Source organism: Tamandua tetradactyla, chromosome 7, assembly GCF_023851605.1.
Source record: "Tamandua tetradactyla isolate mTamTet1 chromosome 7, mTamTet1.pri, whole genome shotgun sequence".
Taxonomy (NCBI): Eukaryota; Metazoa; Chordata; class Mammalia; order Pilosa; family Myrmecophagidae; genus Tamandua; species Tamandua tetradactyla.
Genome location: NC_135333.1, coordinates 106,014,300 through 106,039,445, shown reverse-complemented (window position 1 = coordinate 106,039,445; position 25,146 = coordinate 106,014,300). Strand labels below are relative to the sequence as shown.

The 25,146-nt window shown below is 36.6% G+C and overlaps 1 protein-coding gene across 4 annotated transcripts in view; it reads left to right on the top strand.

Moving 5' to 3' along the window:
* The first annotated feature begins 605 nt into the window (after nt 1–605).
* SCAF11 (SR-related CTD associated factor 11) overlaps nt 606–25,146 on the top strand; it is a 77,611-nt gene continuing 53,070 nt past the window's right edge. For 3 of the 4 annotated variants that reach the window (XM_077170654.1, XM_077170653.1, XM_077170651.1), the window contains exon 1: nt 4,218–4,697. The gene's annotated coding sequence lies outside the window, so the exon portion shown is untranslated. Of the gene's footprint in view, nt 735–4,217; nt 4,698–25,146 lie in introns of those variants that run through there. The other variant, XM_077170652.1, reaches the window with a different exon arrangement.

Sequence of the window (25,146 nt, the reverse complement as noted above, 5' to 3'; positions counted from 1 at the left end):
ACATATCTTTTGTCTTAACAATCTTACTTTTAGGAATCAATTCTACAAAAAAAAAGTTGCACAATTTTAAAAAGATACATGTTACTTTACTGCGGTATTGTTTATGATGGCAAAAAATCTGGATAATCTGTATCATCTATCAAGAGAGGAATGGTTTCAACAAATTATAGACCATAAATATTATGTAATATCATGTAGCTAGTTAAAGGAATGAACTTGATAAATGGGTATCCACACTGTTAAGGGTGAAAAAGAAAGTTGCAGAAAAATACATATGCTGTGATTCATTATTTGTAAAAACGAACATCAATACCTCTATATGTCTATGTTTCTATAAACATAGGAAAATGTATGGTGAAACACATTAATCTTTAAACACTGTTTTTTTTCTAGGATTGGAGTGGGAAGAGGAAAACTACCTTTTTATTTATTTCTGAATAAACTTTATATACTTCTGTGTTGTTTGGGTTATTAAAATGAATGCTTATTAACTTAAAAAGAAGTGAACAGAAAGTGAAATGAGGAAATGAACTCTTAGATGTAGACTATTTTCAGATTTAGAGAGAAAAGAGATAAACTGTTCTCCAATAAAGGAGAGATTGCAAGTATTGAAGACAGATCAACCCATGGAACAGGACTGTGAGGGGATGGAGGGGACCTGTTTCAGAGCAGAATCCCAAATGCACTAGGACTATGATGACTTCATTGCTCCACAGGGAAGTGCAAGCAAAGTGGTAAGCTTTCCATACAATTTATATTTTTGATGTTGGAAATTCATTTCTTTTAGAAATCATAATCATAATAGATGGGAGGAATATATATACCAAGATTAAACAGCTCAATGTCAATTCCCGAGTTGTTAGAAATTTTAATGGTCTATAAAATCCCAAAGTCTGAAAGGACAGATCTACAGCACAAGTGGAAAGGTAAGCCTTAATGAGAAGAGTTCTTTTACTCAAATGGAGAAAAACAATTCTTAATGGGTAACAGACACTTATAGACAGGAACTTTGTAGGTGTAGGGAAAAGTGCTGAGGAAATTAATTTCCTATAAAGACTATGTGGTAAGGTCTTTTGCTGAGTTTGGGGTGGAGGGGCTCAGCAGGAGTAGCTGTGAGGTTGGAGACTTGAAAGGTATGGTAAAACTGTGGAACATGCCCTATGGAGAAATGGGAGACCAACCAGAGAGTGTACTGGGGTCTCCAAATTTGGACTAACTCCTGTCTATTTTGTTCAGACTGCCAACTCTTTTATGAAGTTGTCCTTGGCCCCTTTGTATTCTCTCCCTTTTGATACCTTCCTCCACAGTGCTTTGTTTTCATTCCTTTTATGGTATTTATATTCTTCCTTGGTTTGTTTTTATACTTGTCTTATTTGTACCCACTAAATTGTTATCTTCACTGCTGAGACACCATTCATTCATCTATATACACCACACAGCATGTCCCAGATAAGTAGATCACCAACCGATTGCTAAAAATTGTTATCCACACAGAAAACAATTTGACAGTATTGTCCTGATTAAAATTCCTTATAGTTGTGAAAACAGAAATAAACCATTGGGTTTTTAAAAAAATTCCTGTAAACTTTTCTTCATTGCATCTATTTTCCATTCCTTACAAAGACATTGTATATTTGGACAGATTTTGCTTATAAGAGTTTTAAATTGGACACCCCTTGAATTCATACACTTTTACAACTATAAAAATGCCACAGAGAACATTAAAATAAAAACTTTCTATTTTATAGCTATGGAAATAGCTATATGAGGACCAAAAAAATTATATTTGTCCAAAACTGGTGTTGTGACAGACTCATTGTTGGAACCATGTTTCCCATTTAATCCAGGGTCTTTAAACCATGATTCCCTCTGAATTTTATTTGTATTTTATTCATAATAGTTAAATTAGTTATAGCAGTTATTTCTGCTAAAATTCTGTCAAGATCAATATATTGATTACCTTTCATTTTTAAAGATGCCACTATGGATTTCTGTTGCTGTTTGATGATTGATATTTTAAGTTCCTTGTAAAGTGCAACATGCTAACTGGGCATTCAGTGAAGGCTGTTTTATGATACATATCATTTGCATTTTTTTATTATTATAATCAAATCTCATGTATTGGCAATGATGTTTGGCACATCAGTTTTTTTACACCTACATTTTATGTTTAATTTTTTATTTATTTAAAACTCTCTACCTCTTTTTTAAAATTTTGAATAAAAATATTAAACAATAGAGAGAATAATAACTTCATCATGCAAACATAATGAGGAGGATGTTACATTACAGAAATATACATGGTTTTTTCCCTGGGGAGGCAAAAGATGCCATATTACAAACCATCACCCTCCTATTTGCATATGACAGTAGAAACGGTTTCTCTTAAAACATGCTCAAATAATATCTAGGAGGCTAACTGACAAAAGTAAAAAATTAGCTGCAAGTGATACATCAAAATATTCGGTATTGTTTAATTCTGCTGAAACAGTATATTCTTATTGTCAAGTTAAAATTAAATACAGTTTCCTATTTGGCAGATGTTATCATTTGGTCTTTAAATTTTGTAAAGAACATTTTCCCCCAGAGATTTTTATATAAAATACACACAAAAGAATCGTGCACCAGAAGTCTCAATCTGCAGTACACTGTTATAAATAGGTCTGTTAGGGTGAAGTCGTGCATGTATAAACAACAAAGCTACATCCTCTCTGTTGGATGGCTCAAAAATAACAGTGCTTGTTCATCTGGTCTTATCACATAATTCTTTCAACAAAGTTTTTACCGATTCTCTTAGCAATTATGCTTTATACTGCTCTTTACAATGTGCTGTTTGCTCTGACAGTGAAGGAAAAAGGCTTGCTACAAGAATTTTGTTCCTCTTTCAGAAAAACAAAACATTTTAATTCATTTAGCTCATTGTTCTTTCAAATATCCCAAATGCAGTAAAATTCACCTAAATTCCCAAACTTCATATCAAAAGAACACAGTATAAAGCTCCAAAGACTATGCAATAGACAGAAGTAAGGTTGCTATTCATTCATTACTTCAGCAACTGTTTATCAAGTTCCTATTGAGCGCTAGGCGCTGTCATTACAAAAGAGGTAAGATATTTTTTCAACCCTCCCGCTGTGAGACAGACGAGAGCAGATCAAACATAACGCATAGGATGAGGGTATCAGAGAAACCACGTAAAGACAGCAGGGAGCAGGGGACACAGCAACTAGTCTAATCTGGGAGACTACGGGAAGGCAGCAGAGAAGTGGCGGGTCCGCGAGGTCTCAGGTGAGAGAAAAGTAATCTGAGCAGGGTTCAGTGTGGCTAGAAGAGCGTAGATGGCGTGGAAAGGGGACAAACCTACGAACGATGGGAAACCATGCGAGTGGCGAGGCTGAACGCGACCGAGATCCTGGTAAACCACGTCCGCTGGATGACCCCGGAGCAGAGCTTCATCCCGAGGGAGCTGTAAGCAGGACAATGGTGTGGGCGGGAGGAACCTGGAAGGATGAAGAGACACCTGGGGCAGGAAGAGCAGAAAGGAGCTTGGTGAAATTGTCTACAAAAGAAATTATGACGTTAAAGACTCAGTTGACTTTGAGAAACAATCAAGAAAGATATTTCTGTGATTAAAAAAAAAAATTTGACCACATGATGGGAGGAGTCGAGAATGGCACACACGTTGCAAATGGCTCCGAGAAACTATCAAATGAATAATCACAAATTACCAACTAACTACCAAGAGGAGGTCCTTAAAGTTAAAGATGATGAAGATTAATTTTGTGATGTGGTAATTAAGACATGAGGATATACCCGTGTGGGAAACGTCTCCCTTTAGGATTTTTAAAGTGCCCACCAGTAGGGAAGAAAGCTGAGTTTACAAGTTGCTGACACTTCAACCTCCCCACAGGGGTGTATTTCAGGTGTGACTGGGCAACGCAGCTAAGTGAAAACTCAGTCCAAAGTCCAACAACCCGCTAACACTCTTTTTAATATCAGATTACCAAGAAGACAAGGTCATAAATATCACGCAAGCCCTCTTAGGTCCTTTCCTCCAAGAGCCTCCTTTCTTGTCCTCGGCGACTTTGCCCCTAATGCCAAAGCAAGCTACCTACTCCAGCGCTCCACAAGGCGCGCATGCGCACACTACGCAGCGGGAGGAGGGCCGGGATGAGGTTTCCCAGAAGCCTCCGCCACTCGCTGCAATCCTCCCTCCCGCACAGGGGCCGTGTGACGTGCTCCGCCCGCCACGTTCCTCTGTCGCAAACCGTGGTTTACCAGCGCCTCCCTGCGGTCCTGTTGAGCGCGGTGGACTACTGCGCAGGGTTAGAGTGAGGCTGCGAGGCGGAGTGCGATCTGTCCGGCCACCGCCGTCGTCACCGTAGCGCGCCGACATGTGGCCGCGCGGCTGAGCGAAGAAGAGAAGGGGAGGGGACGAGAAGAGAGGGGAGGGGGAGGGAGGAGGCCAGACAAGGCGGGGGAAGGAGAGCAGCGGTGGCGCAAGCCGCGCGGAGCAGCGCAGTCCCGGTCCGGTCTTTACCCCGCCGCCGCTTCCCGACCTGGCCTGCAGAATCTGAGCCCCGTAACACCTCAAAGCGGACGAGGGAGTCCATGTTGGGGAACTTGGCGGCGGAGTGACGGGGATCCAGGGACCTGCGGCGGGGCCGCCCCCAGAGCCAGCGCCTCGACCTCGGCCTTAGGTAAACACGGGCCAACACCGGGGGACTGATGGGCTTGGGCAGCTGTCGGGGCGAGATGGGGGTTAGGGGCTGGCGCCGAGTGGAGGATCGGGCCCGAGGCAACGAGAGGGCAGACAAAGTTTCGGAATCTTGCGCGGCCCAGGCAGTGTCCTGCGCTTGAAGGAAAGTTGGAGCAGCGTTTCGAGGCGGGTGAGGCTGCGGAGGGGAGAGCCCCCTTTCCCTTAGAGGAGGCCCAGTTCTGGCCGCCGCCGCACTGTCGGTACCCTGTCCCAGTTCCTCCTTTGGCCTACCCGCGTCCCGCCGCCTCAGCCAGCGAGGCCAGTCCCCGCCCGGGTGCGGGGTCCTAGGGGGAGGAGAGGGAGGAATGGGGCTCCTCGCCAGAATTTCCACAGACACCCGCCTTCCTGCAGTGGAAACGTGTCCTTTTGGGCTTCCGGGCGCTCCCCGACCCCCATGTCTGCTTTACTTGGGAGACTTTGCTTTTGTCGGTAACGTCCAACCTCGCTTGTGAAACCAAACTTTACTGCGCTGTGACCTCTCGAGTGCAAGAATAGGAAAGCTAGCTGTTCTGAGCATCAGCGTTTACCCCATGCTCTAAATTTCAAACTATTCTCCCACCCCCAATATTTCAAACCCGCTTCCTGGGCTGACAACAAAAGGGCCAGGAGATTTAAACTGAACGTAAATCAGTCCTTCCTCAGACTTAGGAATCTTGAACTAGTAAAGAAATTTCTTACAGACTGCTCACTGTCTTGCCACACGTACGTATTTTGAAAAATTGTTTTGAAAGTAAACGCCTGATAATAGAGTAGTTGATAAAACATTCACAGATTCGAATTCTGGATTTTTAAATCCCCCAGTATATTCTGTACCGTACTACATAGAGTGCTGTGAGCTAAACGTTTTTCATTCATTTTGAATTACATTTTGACTAACAGCCTCATGATGCTACCAGTGAACTAAAATATTTAAGCAAAGCTGATTAAAAAGTTTTTAATATAATACTTTGGCTAGTGGATGCGGTCCTTAATTTTTTCCTAGTGCCGCTGTCAAGATCCTATCATTTTGTGTTGCAAAGTTTGGGGAAAGTGCATATTGGTAGATGCATTATAAGTTACTTAATTCATGTATGTGACTACCTCAGCAAGCATAATGTTGAAGGTAAAACATTCTTAAATAACTGGTGCTTTTGTAGTTTATTGTAATTGTATTAAGATTTGGGTTTGTAGTCAAGTGTCTTTCCTGACACTTCTTTTTCTTGTTTTGGCAGTTGTCTCATTCATCTCACTGTTTTCTGTTGGTAAAGGCTGCAGTAAAATGTTTGTGAACTTTTGTTTTTGTTGTTGTCTTAACTGATTGGGCAGATGAAATTTTGAAATTGCTTTTGTATTTCTATCAAAGGTAATCTGAATTTATTTTATGTAGTGTTTATGCAATATGAGATTTTTAAAAATTAGTATATAAACAATATATATTAATATATATTAACAATTTTTCAGTTTTGCATTCAGATGATGAGTTGTTTGCCTGAGAATTTTGAGTACATCTTAACTTTTCAGTGGGACTAAATTTGAATGTTTTCTTATTCTCGCTGTACTCATACACTGTAAAGAGATTCCTCAATGTATCAAGAGGGAAGATTACTGTAGAAGAAAATGGAAAATTGGTCCTAAATAGGCTGCCTGAAAGCATGTGTCAAGGAAAACAATTTAAGGAGAATATTTTTTTCTGTATTATGCTTTTTTTTTTTTTTCACTTGGGCAGGCCTGGGAAATCGAACCCCAGTCTCCAGCTCAGCAGGTGAGAATTCTGCCACTGAGCCACCGTTGCCTGTCCCTGTTATCTTAGTAATAAGAAAGCACTATTATTCTGCCCTCCTACTTAAAATTGAATTTTTTTTGTTAAATTAGTGAAAAATAATTGTCAAACCTTAAAGAGGACAGTAGGCATAAGATAATAAAAAGAAAGTCAACCATAGAATAATTTTTATTGTGATTTACCTTTAGCAAGCTCAGTCATTTGCTGTTGTCTTTTAATGTAAATTGGTCCTTAACTTACCCTTGCCTAGTGAAATAGAGAAAATTAAAACCCAAATTCTTAATTATATCCTAATAGCCTTGTACCTTGTCTTGTCTCTGAGAGACAATAATTAATAAGTATTACTAACTAAGTAGACCCCAGAGTTTAAATACCTGATATCACTCTGTTCCCAGCACTTATCTTTCCATTGTCTTTTTTATTTTTAGTTGTGGCTTTATGAATTCCTAGTAGTTAGACACCATTCAAATTCAATATAAAATCTAAAAATACCATTACCATCTCTCACTTGCAAGATAGTTTCTCAACACATTTCACTACTTTGACCTTTTTGCCCTGCTAGTTTTTAACACTCAGCAGCCAGAGTGATCCTGATAAAATATGTCAACTCATTACTTCTTTTTCAAATGACCTCCCTTCTAGTCTTAGTCTTGAATGATTTTTGAGTCCCTTCTTGTCTGACTTCATCTCACCCTTTCTCCAACCACACTTCTGCTCTGGTACTGAAGTCTTTCTTGACAATAAAACAGCAGTCCCTCTGTCTACATTTCCTATCCTTTTCGCTCTGCCAGATTTTTCCCCGCAGCCGTTAACATTTTCTAGCCTATTGTATAATTTGCTAACATAAGTTTATTGTGTTTCTTCCCCACTTTAATGTAAGTTCCATGAGAACAGTGTTTGCCAATTTTAGTCGCCATTTTATCCCCAAACACCTGAATAATGCCTGGAAATAGTGGGCACTTAATATCTATTTAATAAATTAACATGATTTCAGCTATAAACATTAAAAACTGTAATTGTGACTTGAAACTTTAAACTATGCAAGTCTCAGTCTGTTGCATAAACTGCCCAGGCCTATATCTGCTTTACTTAATATGTTTACTAATTATGTGAATACACATTATGTTCAGTTCAGGTATCCCCATTTTTAAAAGACAGTGTGATGGTGTGAGACCTAGAAACTGCCGTTCTTTAGAAGGAACTTAGAATGCCTAGCTAAGATAGAGTGCATACCTATCTTGCTATTAAAATGTCATTTGAAAGCCCTATAGCTTAATTTTGGTAGTTCCAGAAGGCAGAACAAGGATGGTAATTATGTGTATTGAAGCAAGGGATGGGTAGCAAGAGCAGATGTGGAAATATCATTTAAGAGCCTTTTGCAATAGTCCAGGAAAGATGAAGATAGCTTGAAATAGAATGAGAACTGTAGTTATGGGCAATAGGGGATAGAATTTGAGATCAAAAGGCCTCAATTGATGGTTTGAAGATACATAAGAGAGAAATTTCAAAGATGACTCTTAAGTTATACATCTGGGGTTGTATAACCTAGGTTGTATACCTTTGTGGTGCCAAATAAGGACCAAGGTTCTTTTGATTCTGACATAATTGTATTTGAGGTGCTTTTGGAATCTTCAGTTGGAAATTTCTGTAGGCAATTGGATATATATAGTTATAAAATTCAGAGGAGAGGTATGAGCTTGAAGGTAGAAAATTAAAATCACCTGTAGAGACAATTGAAGCTCTAGATATGGGCGAAGTTGCTTAAGGAGGGAATATAAGTTGGGAAAAACAGGGATCCTAGAATGGAACCACAGAGCTTTCTGGGGGAACATGAGCACCCAAAGATTACTGTGAAAAGGTCAGAGGTAAGCGGGGAGTGTGGTGCTACAGAAACCAAAGGAAGAGAATTTCAAGGAGAGAGTGGTCAATAGGGTCAGGTGTTGATGAGAGGCAAAAAGGTAAGAACTGAAAAATGTTTTTGGACCTAACAACATTAGAGTTCATTGGCCTTTAGAGCAAGCAGGACATCAAACTGATGCTTCTGTAACTGTTTAACTGGATCAAACATGCTTAGATCCAAGATGGAGAAATCACCCACCCACATTTAGAGAAGAGCTCTAATGTTTATTGGATATTTACTATGTGCCAGTCACTCTGTTCTAGACATTTTACTAAATTTTCATTTGCTCTTTTCAGTAGCCTTGCAATGTTGAATATTTTTATTTTACAGAAAAGAAGCCTGAGGCCCATGAGAGGTTAAAAGATTTGCTAAGTGTCAGAGCACTTGCTAAGTTTCTGTACCTGGGTCCATCTTTGGCTTTTAATTATTCATTATGTCACTTGACCTCCTAACCTGTAGATCGGTGCTATGCAGTAGAACCTTCTGTAGAGCCTATCTGTGCTGTCAATACAGTAGTTGCTAGCAGTATGTGACTGTTGAGCATTTTAAATATGGTCGGTGCAACTGAGGAACTGAACAGTGGTTACTGTATTGGATAGCACATGTATAGATCAAAGGTCATTAAGAATCCCGTAAATAATAAAGGTCATGTTGCTTTTATATTTGAAAGGCATACCGTTTTGCCTATCTGCCAGTTTTAGGTGCTGTAAATGAATTTTGCAGGTGTTTTTTTTTTTTTTTTTATATTAAGTGATCTTGAACTTTAGAAAAGTTCAAAATACAGTACAAAGAGCTTTTTATTCCTGAACCATTTGGGAGTAAATTGCAGAAATGATGTCTCATCACCCCAAATAAGGATTTTCTTTTTCATACTTATAATATAACCAGGATAATTAAGAAATTAACATTGCTGTATTACAACCATTTAATCCTCAGATCTCATTCAAGTTTTGCCAGTTTCTCCTGTGATCTGGCTCAGAATTACACATTGCCTTTAGTTGTAATGTCTTATTAGATTCTTTCAAACTAGAACAATTCCTCTGTCTTTCATTTTCTTGACTTTGACATGTAAGCAAATTGCAGGTTAGTTTTTTGTAAAATGTCTTTCAGTTTGGATTTAACTGATATTTCCTCATGGTTAAATTCAGATTGTGCTTTTTTTTATGGGAATGTCACAGTAATGATGCTATATTCTTACTGTTTCCCAACAAGTGGCATACAATTTCTGTTTATCTCATTACTGGTCATATGCACCTTGATCAGTTGATTGAGGTGATGTCTCCCAGATTTCTTTACTGTAGTTATTCTTTTTCCCTTAGTAATTAATTAGTAAGTATTTTGTCAAGAGGTATTTTGAGATTGTGTAAATAGCCCATTCCTTATCAATCTTGCTCATATTGTCTCAGCTTTGACCAGTTCTGAAAGCCCCTTCAAGCTAGTTTCTGTGTTTTTTTTAATTTTCTTCGAGCTCTCCCTTGCTTTTTGGCATGAAAAATGTTCCATGCTCACCTTGTACTTTCCCTGCTGTAATCCTGGAATCAACCATTCTTCCAAGGATTATTTTCTTTTAGTGGAGAATGGTATATAGAAATCAATATTTGGGCTCTGTATTTCTTTTTGTATTTCCCTGTATAAAAAACCATGACTTCATACTAATTTCTCCAATTTCATCCTCAGGGTACTAGTTTTCTCTCTTTCTACATGTATTACTCTCTTACAGTGAAAAACCTGGCTCCCGCTATCCTTCATATGCTTACTTATTTGATCAATCCTCCTGTATGTAACCATTTTCTCAGTATTACTGCGTTCGCATTCCAGCATGGATATGTTTTTTCACCCTGTTAGGTTTCCTACACCTTGTACCTGAACTCACTTCTTACTCTATACTTCTCGGACATCCTATGCTGGGATACTCTCACCATCTTTCTTGGGCCCTAGTATTTCACTCTGGTCTTCCCTCCTCACTCCCCCCGCAGTCCCTTACATGGATACCTTTCTCCTCCCATGTGGCTCCAATACCCTATGCTGATCTGTCTCCACAAGTGTGTTATTTTCACTCCATTTGGGCCACCACATAGATGCCTCCTTTGCCTTGTAAATCACCTAATGACTTTTGGACTACTTGTAAGAAATGTTACCATTTTCTTTTAGTTACTTTTTAGATTTCATTTTAGGACAGTACAAGCAGAAGCATGCAGGCATGTTCTTTTAAAGATTACAGTTAACATTTTTATATAAGATTATTACATCAAAGGTTTTAGTGATCAAATATGTTTTTAGCTTTTTAATCTAAATCCTCTTCGAGACTCATACATCTCCATTAAGAATGAGATTAATTTTCCTCATTTTCCCTTTTGCCCTAGAGTTCAGATATTCTTTTAGGGGTATCCTTTTATTGTAATTTTGACAACAAGATAAAACTTAGTTCAGTTTTTAGTATATAGGTTTTGGAGTCTGTCATACTTTGTTTTTCATCCTGGTTGTCTGATGTACTGATGGTCACCTTTTGTAGGTTGCATAAATGGTATATGTTTCCTCACTTAATTTTAATTTTTGAAATGTGCTATGGCATGGTATTGGAAGGGTTAAATGTAAAAAGACATACCAAAGTATTTAGATATTGCCTAATAAAAGTAGGCACTTTCCCTACCTACAGTCCTTTGTGCCAAATTTGTTGATATCTGTGTCTGTTAGGAGATGTGCCCGTTGATATCTCTTTTCCGTCTAACATAGTCCCTGCCCTTGAGGAGCTTAGTCCTGTTCAGACCCTCTGTATTGCTCCCCAGTGTTCTTTCAGGTTTCTCCTAACTTGTTTTCCATATTTCCTTTCTTTTCACCCCTTTTTTGTTACTACATTAACCTTAAAGTTCCCAATTTAAAAATCTCAGAAACCACTCTCAAAATAGGTAACTGGTTGAGAGGTAGACTTCTTAGTGATTCTCTTCTTTTTATAAAATGCTGTTTGAGATCCAAGAGCTTTTACATTCTGGCCCATATTTATTTCTCTACTCTTAATGGTGATTCTTTTCCCACATGAATTCTCTGACTAGTTAATAATAGGATTCCTCAGTATCTATGTGTATTACCTATTTGCACTTTCTTTTTTCTTTGCTGTCATTACTCAGCAGTTGCTCTCCCATGAATTTCTTAGGAACCTCTTACCTTACCTCACATTTGGCACTTATCATATTCTATCTCCTTGTTCATCTTTTGTATCCTATTTCTCCACCTGTATTCAATCTGTCTTTGTATTCCAGTATCACACTCGATATCCTGACCACAGTATTGTTCATAGCTTGAAGTAAACAAAAACAAAAACACAAACATTAAAGATAGCAGCCAAGGCAACACTACTTTGAAAATTGTCTGGTATTGCTGAAACAGTTTACAAATGATACATGGTCATATGTACATATACTTGTAATGCAATTTTGTATACTGAGATGGCTTTTAAGAAAATTGTTTCTTTAAACTACTGTTCTAATGGGGAATAAAATATTAATAGGTTCAAAAAATTTTGTAAACTATCATTTACCTGAAAACTTTATTATAGAAAAGCTTTCAGAGGACAGCTTTAATGCAGTAAGCCATATTTCTTTAGGAACGGTGGTACATGTCCCATTACTTAGACATCAACATGAGTAATATGGGGAGATGCATGGAGCAGAATATAGCCTTCTTATTTCAAAACTCACAGAACTAGATAAAATTTAAACTGAATGTAAAGAGGAAACATCCAATTGAGTTCTTCAAAGAAGTTTAAAATATATTTGATATAATACAGCCATTCCAACTTTTTAAAATTTGTTTTTGCATGATGTATATTTTTCCATATTTTTACTTTTTTATTTTTTAATTTTTTAATTTTTTGCTGTTAATTGTGAAATATAACATATGTACAAAAAAGCAGTAAATTTCTGAGTACGTTTTGACAAGTAGTTATAGAACAGATTTTAAAGTTTGGTATGGGTTACAGTTCCATGATCCATACTTTTACTCTTAACCTATGTCTTTATATTTAAAGTGAGTGTATTAGTTGGGGTTCTCTAGAGGAACAGAATTAGGAGTAATACCCATAAATCTAAAATTTATAAAAGTGTCTCACCTAACTGTGGGAACGTAGAGTCCAAAATCCTTAGGGCAGACTGTGAAGCTGATGACTCCCGTGGAGAGTCTGGACGAACTCCACAGGAGAGGCTCCCTGGCTGAAGCAGGATCCTCCTTAAAAGGCTTCCAGTGATTAGATTGAGCATCACCCATTGCAGAAGACACTCCCCTTGGCTGATAACAAATGGAATCAGCTGTGGATGCAGGAGATGTGGTCATGATTTAATTCTATGAAATGTCCTCATAGCAACAGACGGGCCAGCCCGTGCCCAGCCAGACAAACAGGTACTGCCACCTGGCCAAGTTGACACATGAACCTGACCCTGACTGTGAGTTTCTTGTACAGAGCAATCTGATATCTGATCATCTCTTTAAATTGGTGTGTTTAGATTATTTACATTTAATGTAATTGTTCAGATACCGCTTCTCTGTTCCCCTTCCCACCTTTCTTTTGGATTATGTTAATATATTTTGGCATTGTATTTTTAATTTTTGGCTTGTTGGCTGTCTTTCTTTGTATTTTTTTAGTAGTTGCTGTAGGGCCATGAGGTCCAGTAGAATAGCCATATTTTACTATGTGGCTATTGAATACATGAAAAGTAGTTTTAATTGAGATATAAGTGTAAAATACACACTGGATTTCAAAGCCTTACTACTACAAAAAGAATATAAACTATCTTATATAATTGGCTTCATAATGAAATGATAATATTTTGAACATACTAAATACGTTCCATATTAACATTAGTAGCATGGCTATGTTAGTACTGAATATACTGTTTTATCTGTTTTAACTTTTTTAATGTGGATACTAGAAAATTTTAAATTGCATATGTGGCTGTCATTGTATTTATATTGGATAGTGCTATTCTAAGGATTATAGTAAATATGCCCAAACTTTTGCAGTGTACTTTGAGTTAATGGTTTACTACCTAAAGTAAAATATAGAAGTCCTAAAACTTGTCAAGTGACCTTTATATTTACACCAATTGTGTATTTTTTGCTTTGGGTAGTGGTACATGTTTTAAAGAATTTAAGCTGAGAAAAAGAGTCTTTGATATATGCTCACCTTTTAACCATTTTTCTTGTTTTTTTTTTTTTTTTTTAGTGAAATTCCAAGTTTCACTCTGGTATCATTTTTCTTCAGCCCTAAGAACTTCCTTTAGCTTATCTTATAAAGTAGGTCTGCTAGTGATAAATTCGTTTAGTTTTCCTTCAACTGAGAATATCTTTTCTATTTTCATTTCTCATGGATTTTTTTTTCTTTTTTTACTGAATACAGAATTCTGTATTAATAGTTCTTTTCTTTTAGGACTTTAAAGATGTTTCATTGTCTTCTCCATTGTCCCAGACTCCATTGTTTCTGATGAAAAATTTGTGATGATTTCAATCATTAGTTCTTCTTGTGTGTCATTTTTCTCCAGCTTCATGAAAATTTTTTTTCCTAATGTTTTTATTTCCACAGTTTGGTTATGATATGTCTGGTCATGGTTTTCTTTTGAGTTTATTCTGTTTGCAATTCACCAAACTTTTTGAAATTCTAAATTTTTGCCTTTCACCATGTTTGAGGGGGGCAGGGGTTTGGACATTATCCTTTCAAATAAATTTTTTTCTAACCAATCCCTTAATCCTCTTTTCTGGGAATCCAGTGACATTAATAGACCTTTTGATGTTGTCTAAATAGCCCTGAGGTTCTTTTTATATTCTCTCTTTTAAATTCTCTCAGTATTTTGTTTCTCTATCCTTTCAGATTAGATCATTTTGGATCTGTCTTCACAATTTCTGATTCTTTCCTTAGCATCTCCATTTTACTATTGGGCCCTTGTTTCAGATATTGTATTTTTTGATTTGAAAATTTCTGTTTTTATAGTTACTATTTCTCTGCTGAGAACTTCTCTTTCCATTCATATCTGGAGTATTTATTTTTTATTTTGTGGAATTAAAAGAGTTAGAGTAGGATACTTAAGAACTGGGTTCAGAAAGTAATTTAAGAACTGGTAGATTGCTGAATTTTTTCTGGCATGTTTAAACATCTTTCTGCGTATCTTTTTCTAAATTGCCATCTTAAGTGAAATGATCAGTTTGTTAAGAGTACTTTTTTTTCCTAATTCTCTGTTACTGTGTTCTCAATTGTTTTTTTTTCCTGTTTGCTGAAATGTGATTTTCTTGTGCTTCTGTCTCCTTTAACAAAATGTTTCCATTATTTGATTCTAAGTACCTATGTGTATCTTCCTATTTGAAGGCATATGGTACTCTGTCAGAATGTCTTACATTTAAAATAAATTGTATCCACATTCTAGGGCCCTCAGAAACATGTCATTCATTCATTTTTTTTTTTCATTCATACATTTTTTGTCTTTTTTTTTTATTAGAGAAGTTGTAGGTTTATAGAAAAATCATGCATAAAATGTAGTTTCCATATACCACCCTCTTCTTAACATATTGCATTAGTGTGGTATATTTGCTGAAATTCATTAAAGAACATTTTTGTAATTGTACTAATGACTGTAGTCCGTTGATTACAGTAGGGTTGACTGTTGTACAGTCCTGTTTGTTTTTTAATTTTTATCTCAGTAACATATACAACTTAAAATTTCCCCTTTTAAACACATTCAAATATAAAATTCATTGTTTTTCATTATGGTCACAATGTTTTGCTTAACATTACCACTATCCGTTACCAAAACTTTATTATCAACCCAAATAGAAATTGTAGAATTTAGCAATAATTCCTCATTCCCTGTCCCCACCTCAGCCCCTGGTATTCTGTATTCTAGATTCTGACTTTATGAGTTTGTATTTGTTCTAGTTTACTAGCTGCTGGAATGAAATATACCAAAAATAGGATGGTTCTTAGAAAGGAGAATTTAATAAATGCTAGTTTACAGTTCTAAGGCCGAGAAAATGCCCCACTTAAAGCAAGTCTATAGAAATGTCCAATCTAAAGCAAGGAAAGATACCTTGATTCAAGGCCAGTGAAGTTCAAGGTTTCTCTCTCAAGTGGAAAGGGACATGGCGAACATGGTCAGAGTTTCTCTCTCATCTGGAAATGCACGTGGCAAACACAGCATCAGTGCTAGCTTTCTCTCCTGGCTTTCTGTTTCTTTAAGCTCTCCGGGAAGCATTTTCCTTCTTCATCTCCAAAGGTCTCTGGCTGGCGTACTCTGCTTCTCGTGGCTATGTTGTTCTGCTCTGCTCTCTTTCTGAATCTCTCTTATTCTCCAAAATGTTTCCTCTTTTATAGGATTCCAGTAAGCTAATCAAGACCCACGCAAATGGATGGAGACACACCTCCAGCTAATCCAGTTTAACAACCACTCTTGATTGAGTCACATCTCCAGGGAGATGATCTGATTACACTTTCAAACACAATACTGAATAGAGATGAGAAGAAATGACTACCTTTACAAAATGGGATTAGGATTAAAGCATGGTTTTTCTAGGGTATATACATTCTATCAGACTGGCACAGTATTCTAATTATTTCATTTCAGTTTGATCATATGATTTTTGTCCTTTTGTGTTTGGCCTATTTTACTCAACCGTATTTCTTCAAGATTCAGTCATATTGTTACATGTTGCAGAACTTCATTCCTTTTTATGTCTGAATAATATTCCATTGTCTGTATATACAACATTTTGTTTATCCACTATTGATTGATGGACACTTGGGTTGCTTCCATCTTTTGGCAATTGTGAATAATGCCGCTATAAGTATTGATGTGAAAATATCTGCTTAAGTCCCTGCTTTCACTTCTTTTGAGTGTATGCCTAGAACTGGGATTACTGGGCTATATCGTAATTCTGTGATTACCTTTCTGTGAAACTGTCAAACAGTCTTCCACAGTGGCAGCACCATTTTACATTGCCATTAACAATGAATGTTTCTGTTTCTCCACATCCTCTCCAACATTTGTAATTTTCCTTTTTTTTTAAATAGCAGCCTTTTTAGTGGGTGTGAAATGGTATCCTGTGATTTTGATTTGCATTTCCCTAATAGCTAATGATGTTGAGCATCTTTTCATATGCTTATTGGCCATTTATATATCATTTTGGTGAAATGTCTATTTAAGTCTTTTATTTATTTTTTAAATGGGTTGTTTGTCTTTTCATTGTTGAATTGTATGATTTCTATATATATGCTGGGCATTAAACTCTTATAAGATATGTAGTTTCCAAATATTTTTCCCTTTGAGTAGATTGTCTTTTTATTTTTATTTTAGAGTCCTTTGATGCCTTAAGTTTTTAATTTTGATGAGGTCCCATTTATCTGCTTTTTCTTTTGTTTTTTTGTGCTTTGGAGGTAAGAAACCATTGCCTAACACAAGGTCCTGAATGCTTCCCTATGTTTTCTTCTAGGAGTTTGATAGTTCTCTTCTTACCTGTAGGTCTGTAATGCATTCTAAGTAGATTTTTTTTTAAATTTATTGTAAGGTATGGGTCATTCTTCATTGTTTTGCACATGAACATCCAGTTTTTTCAGCACCATTTGTTGAAGAGACTATTCTGTTCCTCATTGGGTGGACTTGTCAAAAATCAGTTGGCCATAAATGTGGAGGTTGGTTTCTGAACTCTTTTTTTTTTTTACATGGGCAGGCACTGGGAATCGAACTTGGGTCCTCGGGCATAGCAGGCAAGCAACCTGCTGAGCTACTGTGGCCCACCCGTGAACTCTCAGTTTGATACCCTTGACCTATATGTCTTTCTTTGTGCCAGTACCATGCTGTTGTAAACACCGTGACTTTGTAATATATTTTATGACCAGGAGGTATGAGTCTTCCGATTTCATTCTTCTTTTTCAAGGTGGCTTTGGCTATTCAGTTTACTTTACCTCTCTATATAAATTTGATGATTGGCTTTTCCATTTCTGCAAAGAAGGTGGTTGGAATATTTATTTGGATTGTGAATGAGTTAGGGAGCATTATCTCCTCTTCAATTTTCGGGAAGATTTTAAACAAAATTTGTGTTAATCTTTCTTGATAAGTTTGCTAAAATTCACCGATGAAGTCATCTGGTTCTGGCCTTTCTCTTTTGGGAGGTTTTTGATGACTGTTTCAATCTTTTTTAGTTTTTACTTCTTATTGGTCTGTTGAGATCTATTTCATCTTGAGTCAGTGTATGTAGTCATCCTGTAGTTTTCTAGGAATTTGTTTTATCTAAGTTATCTAATGTGCTGGCATACAGTTGTTCATAGTGTCCTCTTATATTTATTTCTGTGGGGTTGGCAGTAATGCCCTCCCCCTTTTCATTTCTGATTTTAGTTATTTGTATGTTCTCTTTTTCTTTGTCAGTCTAGCTAAAGATTTCTCTATTTTATTGATCTTTCAACAGACCATCTTTTGGTTTCATTATTTCTCTTTATTGTATTTTTTCAACCTTTTTTAAAAATATACTTTCAGATTTAAAGGACGGTTACCAAAATAATACAAACCCCATACAGAGAAATCTTACATATCACTACTCTGCCAGATAGCCAGATCCTCCATTTTTTTTTATCTTTCAAGGCAATTTTATTGAGATATATTCACATACCATATAATACATCCAAATATATACAATCAGTAGCTCACAGTATCGTCATATAGTTGTGCATCCATCACCTCCGTCAATTTTAGAACATTTTCATTACTCCAAAAAAAGAAATAGAAATTCTAAAAAAGCCCACAATATCCCATACTCTTTATCCCCCCATTAGTGTTATTTTTGTCTCATCTACCCATAAACTAGATAAGGGGGATATCAGTCACAAGGTTTTTACAATCACATGGTCACACAGTGAAAGCTATATAGTTATACAATGATTATCAAAGATCAAGGCTACTGGATAACAGTTCAGCAATTTCAAGTTGTTGTCTACTAAATACACTGAAAAGAAATGTTTGTATAATGAGTCAGTAGTCGTAATCATTTCTTAAATCCTTTTTTCTCACACCTCCTCGCACTTATTCTCTCAATCTTCGGTGATGGCTGGGCAACTACCATTTTAACTTCTTCATGCTGGAAAGGGAAAGGGCTGTTAACCTTATGGGGTAGAGGAATGAAACTTGTTAATGTTCTTGGAGAGACTGGTACCTTTGGGTTTCAGGCTTATCTGGCATAGAAACAATCTGGAGCTTTCAGAAAAATTTAATTTATCAAGTAAAATTTTATAGAGTCTTAGATAGAGCCTAGGGTATTCTTTAGGGTTTTCACAAATTCTTTTGGTTGGGGCTTGGCATATTGTGGCAGTTTTGCAATATCTGGCTGAAGCTGTCTTCTTTACTTTGATGCCAATATAACTTTAAAAGTAAACGAAAGCTCTGTTCTTATACCCCTTCCCCCACCTCTATGTAGTTCTTATCACAAATGACATGTTTATGCAGAATGAGTCCCAAACCACTGATTTATCATTACATTTTATGCATTTCCCTTTTAGATCCTGTAGAAAGTAAAAAAGTGGTTGCAAACCAAGATACAATAGTTGCATTTATATTTACCCAGTCATTATCCTCAGTGGAAACTTTATTTCTTCATGTGGATTTGACCTATTTGTCAACTTTTTAAAATTGTAAAATACCACCTATATACAAAGCAAAGAAAGATAAAAGTAATTTTCAAAGCAAGCGTCAACAAGTAGTTACAGAACAGATCCCAGAGTTTGTCATGGACTACTATTCCACCATCTCAGATTTTTCTTTCTAGCTGCTCCAAAACACTGGAGGCTAGAAGGAATATTAATATAGTGATTCAGTGGTCATACTCATTTGCTAAATCCTATTTCTCCGTTTTACCTTCCCCTTCTCCTTTGATCCTTCTCCTATTCTATAGGAATCTGTGGGCAATGCCTCTTCTGACTTTTTCTTGTTGAGAAGGGATATCAACTCTAAAAGATAGAGAGATGTAATTAATTGATAATCATGGAGAGGCTAGTCCCTCTGAGTTTCAGGATTTATCTGACCTAGAAACTCTCTGGGAATTATATGTTCCATTAAGGCAAACCTCATGCATGAAACCTTTACTGAGTCTCAGTTTGAGCCCTAGGTATTCTTAAGAGTCCACAGAAGTGATATTGGTTGGGGTTTAGCAAACCACGGCAATTGGCACCATCTAACTGAAGCTTGCCTCCAGAATAGTCTCTTGACTCCATTTGATCTCTCTTGGCCACTGATGCCTTCTTTTATTATACTTCTTTCCCCGTTTTGGTCCAGAAGGTGTTAAACGATCCCCTGATCCTGTGATTACCAGCCCAGACTCATCCCCAGGAGTCATGTCCCACATTCATTTTCACTCCTGAATGTTACGTGTGTCCCCCCACACACGGGGGGAGGGTAGTGATTTTCCTTACGGAGTTGGGGTTAGAGAAAGAGAGGTCACATCTGACCAACAAAGAGGCTTTCCTGGAAGCAACTCTTAGGCCTCGTTATGGGTAGTGTTAGCTTCTTCTTAAGTATCCTGAGGGCAAGCCTCAAAATGCAGGGCTTAGCCTATTTTCTGGGCTGTCCCCAATGGTTGAGAAGGTACCCAGGGTTTCCCAGATGGGAAAGTTTAATAGTTCCATTCATATATATATATATATATATAATTTTTCCCTTTGGACCCTCAAAAGACTTTATGAATACTTTTTTTTTTTTTTTGCATGGACAGGCACCAGTAATCAAACCTGGATATCTGGCATGGCAGATGAGAATTCTGCCACTGAGCCACTGTCGCACCACCCTACAAATACTTTTTAATTAGCAGCCCACCATAATCTAAGAGGTATCCTGCTATTATATTGAGTTATACAGAAATGTAAAGTCTTGTTCCTGTTCTGAACTTCAGGATTTTAGGTTGATTAAATGAGTTATCTAGAGGTTGATTTAGATTATGTTACTGAAAATTTAGATTCTAGACATAATAAACCTCTGTGCTTTGGCATACAGTAGATGAAGGTTGAGAGTACATACGCTATCATATTTTACCCTGTGTTCTGATTTACCTTAGACCCAGCCAGAATGGCTTAGTTTTAAACTCTCATTGAGGCCTGATCTCTTTTTCAGGGGAAAAAAAAAAACATGGCTCTATATGCTTTCAAGTGTTAATATATAGAGCTATGCTAACTTGCAGGGCTGCAGTAGTCCATTTCTTGGTATTAGGTGTTACAAAGTTACTCAGTGTTCCAGGAAAATACCAGCTCAGTATCTCAGAATCTAGAAATACGTTTACAACTTCAGACTAAACTGGGATCCCTTTGAAACTGGGATCAGGGATCACACTGAGTATAGTGGCAGCTGTGATAATCACGTGTTTATTTTTCCTTTCTATTTATGTGTTGTATAACATTGATTTTTCTTACCTTGAGTGAGCCTAGCATTCCTGGGTAGATTCTGCTTGGTTGTGAAATATAATTTAAATATGATAATGGATTCAGTTTGCTAGTATGTTGTTCACGAATTAATATTTATATTCATGAGGGAAATTTCACTGTAATTTTCTTGTGATGTCTTTATCAGGCTTTGGTATTAGGGTGGTGCTGGTTTAGAAAATGTATTAGGAAGTGTTTTCTCTTCTTCGGTTTTTTTATATTGTTTGAGAAAGATTGGTGTTATTTTTTCTTTCAGTATCATTGGTCCTGCCCTTTTCTTTGTTGAGAGGTTTTTGATTACTGATTCAATCTCTGCTTATTAGGTCTTTTGAGATTTTCTGTTCCCTGAGTCAGTATAATTGAGTCATTTCTAAGAATCTGTGCGTTTCATCTAGGTTATTTAGTTTGTTGATGTACAAATTGTTCATAGCATTCTATTATAACCCTTTCATTCATTTATGTAGGATCGGTAGTAATATCTCCACTTTCATTTATTTTAGTTTTTTGCATCTCCTCTTTTCTGTCAGTCTAGCTCAGTTTGTCCATTTTATTGATCTTAGAGGACAATCTTTTTTTTCATTGTTTCTCTTGTTTTTCTGTTCTCTATTTCATGAATCTCTCTAATCTTTCTGCTAATTTAAGATTTGTTTTTGCTCTTCTTTTTCTAGCTTCTAAAAATGGGAAGTTAGGTCATTGATTTGAGATGGGGGGTGGATTTTAAAAGTTAGCAATGCCTAGGCCATGATATAATTGGTTTGGGGTAGAGCCTGGTCATCAGGGTGAGTTTCTATTCCATGGTTTTATGCTAGCACTGGATGTTGATGGGTTTAGGGAAAATAACTCTCAAAAGAGCACAAACCTGTCCATAGATAGATCTGTTTGGCTTTTTTTTTTTAATGCGGTTTTATTGCGATATAGTTATAACACCATACAAACCATGTGAAGTATACAATCACTGGCTCACAATATCATCGCATAGTTGTGCGTACAACCCCATAATCAACTTTAGAACATTTCATTACTCCAGAAAAGAAATAAAGAAAACCCAAATCCTTCCATACTCCTTATCTGCCTCCCTCCATTATTGACCATAGTATTGGTATAGTGCATTTATTACTGTTGTTGAAAGCTAACTATAGTCCATAGTTTGCAACAGTTACATTTTTCCCATATACCCTTCTGTTATTAACTCCTTGTAATAGGGTTGTGCATTTGTCCCAGTTCATGAAAAACTTTTTTATATTTGTACATTTAATCATGGATGTTGTGTTCCACAGGATTCACTATGTTAAACATTCCCATGTTTTAACCTCCAACTTTCCTTCTAATGATATGCATGACTCTAAATTTCCCTTTCCAGCACTGTCAAACACTATTCACAATTATTTATTTTATTCCCACAATAGCATGCTACCACCACTTCTGTCTGTTTCCAAACATTTAAGTTCAACCTAGTTAAATGTTCTGCACATATTAAGCAACCACTCCCCATTCTTTAGCCTCATTCTGTATATGCGTTTACATATTATAATTAGTTCATATCAGTGAGATCATGTAATATTTGTCATTTTGTATCTGACCAGTTTCACTTAACATAATATCTTCAAGTTTCATCCATGTTCTTGCATGCTTCAGGACTTCATTCCATCCTGTGTATACCCCATGCTTTATTTATCCATTCATCTGTTGATGAACTGGGTTGTTCCTGTCTTTGGCAATTGTGTAATGCTGCTGTGAACATCAGTGTGCAAATGTCTGTTCACATCCCTGCTTTCAGATCTTTCGAGTATATGTTGAGTAGCAGGATTGCTGGGAGATAAGGCAACTCTATACTTAACTTCCTGAGGAACTGCCAAACCATCCTCAGCTGCTGCTGTACCGTTTTACATTTCCACCAGCAGTAAACGTTCCACTTTCTCTACATCCTCTCCAACACTCGTAGTTAGAATGGCTGCTATTAAAACAAACAGGAAACTAGTAGGTGTGAGGTGATATCTCATTGTGGATTTGATTTGTATTTTCCTAAATAGCAAGTGAAGCTGAGCATCTTTTCATGTGTTTTTTTTAACCATTTGTATTTCCTCTTTGGAAAAATGCCTAATCATGTAGGTTAACCACTCCAGGTATATTTGATTGTTATTAAAACAGAATATTTTTTCATCCTTTCACTTTCAGTGTTTGTCTTTGATCTAAGGTGGAGTCTCTTGTGAACAGCACATGGTGGAATCATGCTCTTTTATCCCTTCTGCCAATATCTGCCTTTTGATTTGAGGATTTAATCCATTTACATTTAAAGGAAATACTGATAAAGCTAGACTTCAACTCTTTTGTCATTTTTTTTTTTTTTGTATATCTTACACCTTTTTGTAAGTTTCCTCCATTACTGTCTTGTATTTAGTTGGTATTTGTAGCAAACTATTTCCATTTCTGAATATTCTTTAAAATTTTCTTTGTGGCCACCGTTGGGTTTACATATAATATCCTTAGTCTTTCACAATCTAGTTTGAGTTCATTTCAGTTTAACACAGTCTCTATTCCTAAACTCCTCTGTCTCTGCACCCTTATGCTGTTTATATCACAATTTACATCTTTATACCTTGTTTGCCCCAACCATATATTTATAACCACTGTCTATACTTTGAATTTTAGATTATATAAGAAATAAAAAGTGGAGCTATAAACCAAAAATATAATAGGATTGGCATTTATATTTATTCATATAGTTACCTTTATCCTGGATCTTTATTTCTTCATGCAGCTTCAAATGTGTATATTCTTGTCTTTTATCACAGTGGGAAGTTTTTGGCCATTATTTCTTCAAATATTCTTTCTGCCTTTTTCTCATCTCCTTCTAGAACTCCCATAATGTGTATACGTATACTTCACAGTGTCCCATGAGTCTCTTTGGCCTTGTTTACTTTTTCATTCCTTTTCTTTTCTGGTTCTCCATCTGAATAACTTCATTTTTCTTAGTATCAAGTTTGCTGACTTTGTTTATTCAAATCTGCTGTTGAATTCTTTCAACAGGGAATTTTTTTTTTTCAGTTCTCCAGAATTTGTTTGGATCTTTTTTTTTTTTATCATTTCTTCCTTTTTTAAATTACTGCTTTTTTCTTGTGCCATTTTCCTGATTTCCTTTCTTTATTCTTGTTCTCCTGTAGCTCACTGATTTTGTTTGAGAGTTTTCTTAATTCTCGGATTAGCAGCTCCATGTCTTGGCCTCCTTAGGGATTTTTTTGTTTCACTTGATTTTGTTCCTTTGAATAGGCTATCCTATTTTGTTTTTGTGTATGCTTTGTGATTTTTTTGTTGTTGAAACATGGACATTCGAATGTTATAATGCATTGTTTGCCAATCAGCTTCTCCCCCTTCTCTGGGGTTTGCTGCTTTTGTTTTTGTTTTTGTTTTTATCATTGATGACTGTAGTAATCTGCTTAGTGATTTTTCCTAAGTGTTTTGCAGAATCTCTATTCCTTGTTATATGTGATCATGGATGCCTCTGTTCCTTTAGTTTATGCTCAACTAGTGTTTCAGCAGATACTTACTTGAATACCAGGAGTTCCAAAAAACAAACAAAACAAAAGCAAAAATAAATGTCTTTGCTAATTTGCTCTGTGTTGAGGCTTTCCTTTAACAGCCCAGCTTACAATGAGCTGATAGAACAGCTCAAGGTGTATGCTTAGGGTCTTCTCAGGTCTTTTTGAGTATGTATATTGCCCTGGGCATGTGCAAAAATTCCTCAGTATGCATGAATGCTCCCAGATATCTGAATCTCACCAAAAATCTCTCCGTCTTTCCTCCTGGGCCCTAGGCAGATGGCACTTTATTGTATTTCATAACCACAATCTTTTACTTCAGGTAATTGTGATTTACTCCATTCCATGTCACTTCTCTACAGCACCTTTCCACCCCAGATGAGTTCTGGATTAGGCAAAACAGTTGAATGCCTTGAGTCACCAGATGTGTTGGAACAGATACATACACACTAAATTTGTATATTAGTTATGATCTGCTTCCTCCGTCTAAAATCCAAATACCAGAGACCTGCGCTGAGAATGCAGACCACTGTTCTACAGATAGCATCTGAGCCAGGAAAGGATTGGGGCCAGGGCAAGAAAAAGCTACAGTCAGCTTTCATACCAGTTTTTCTTTTTTTTTTTTCAATTAATTAAAAAAATTTTTTTTAATACCAAAAAAAAAAAATCAAACAAATGCAAACATTCGTAACTTTTGATCATTCTGTTTCACATTTATAATCAGTAATTCACAATATCATCACATAGTTGCATATTCATCATCAT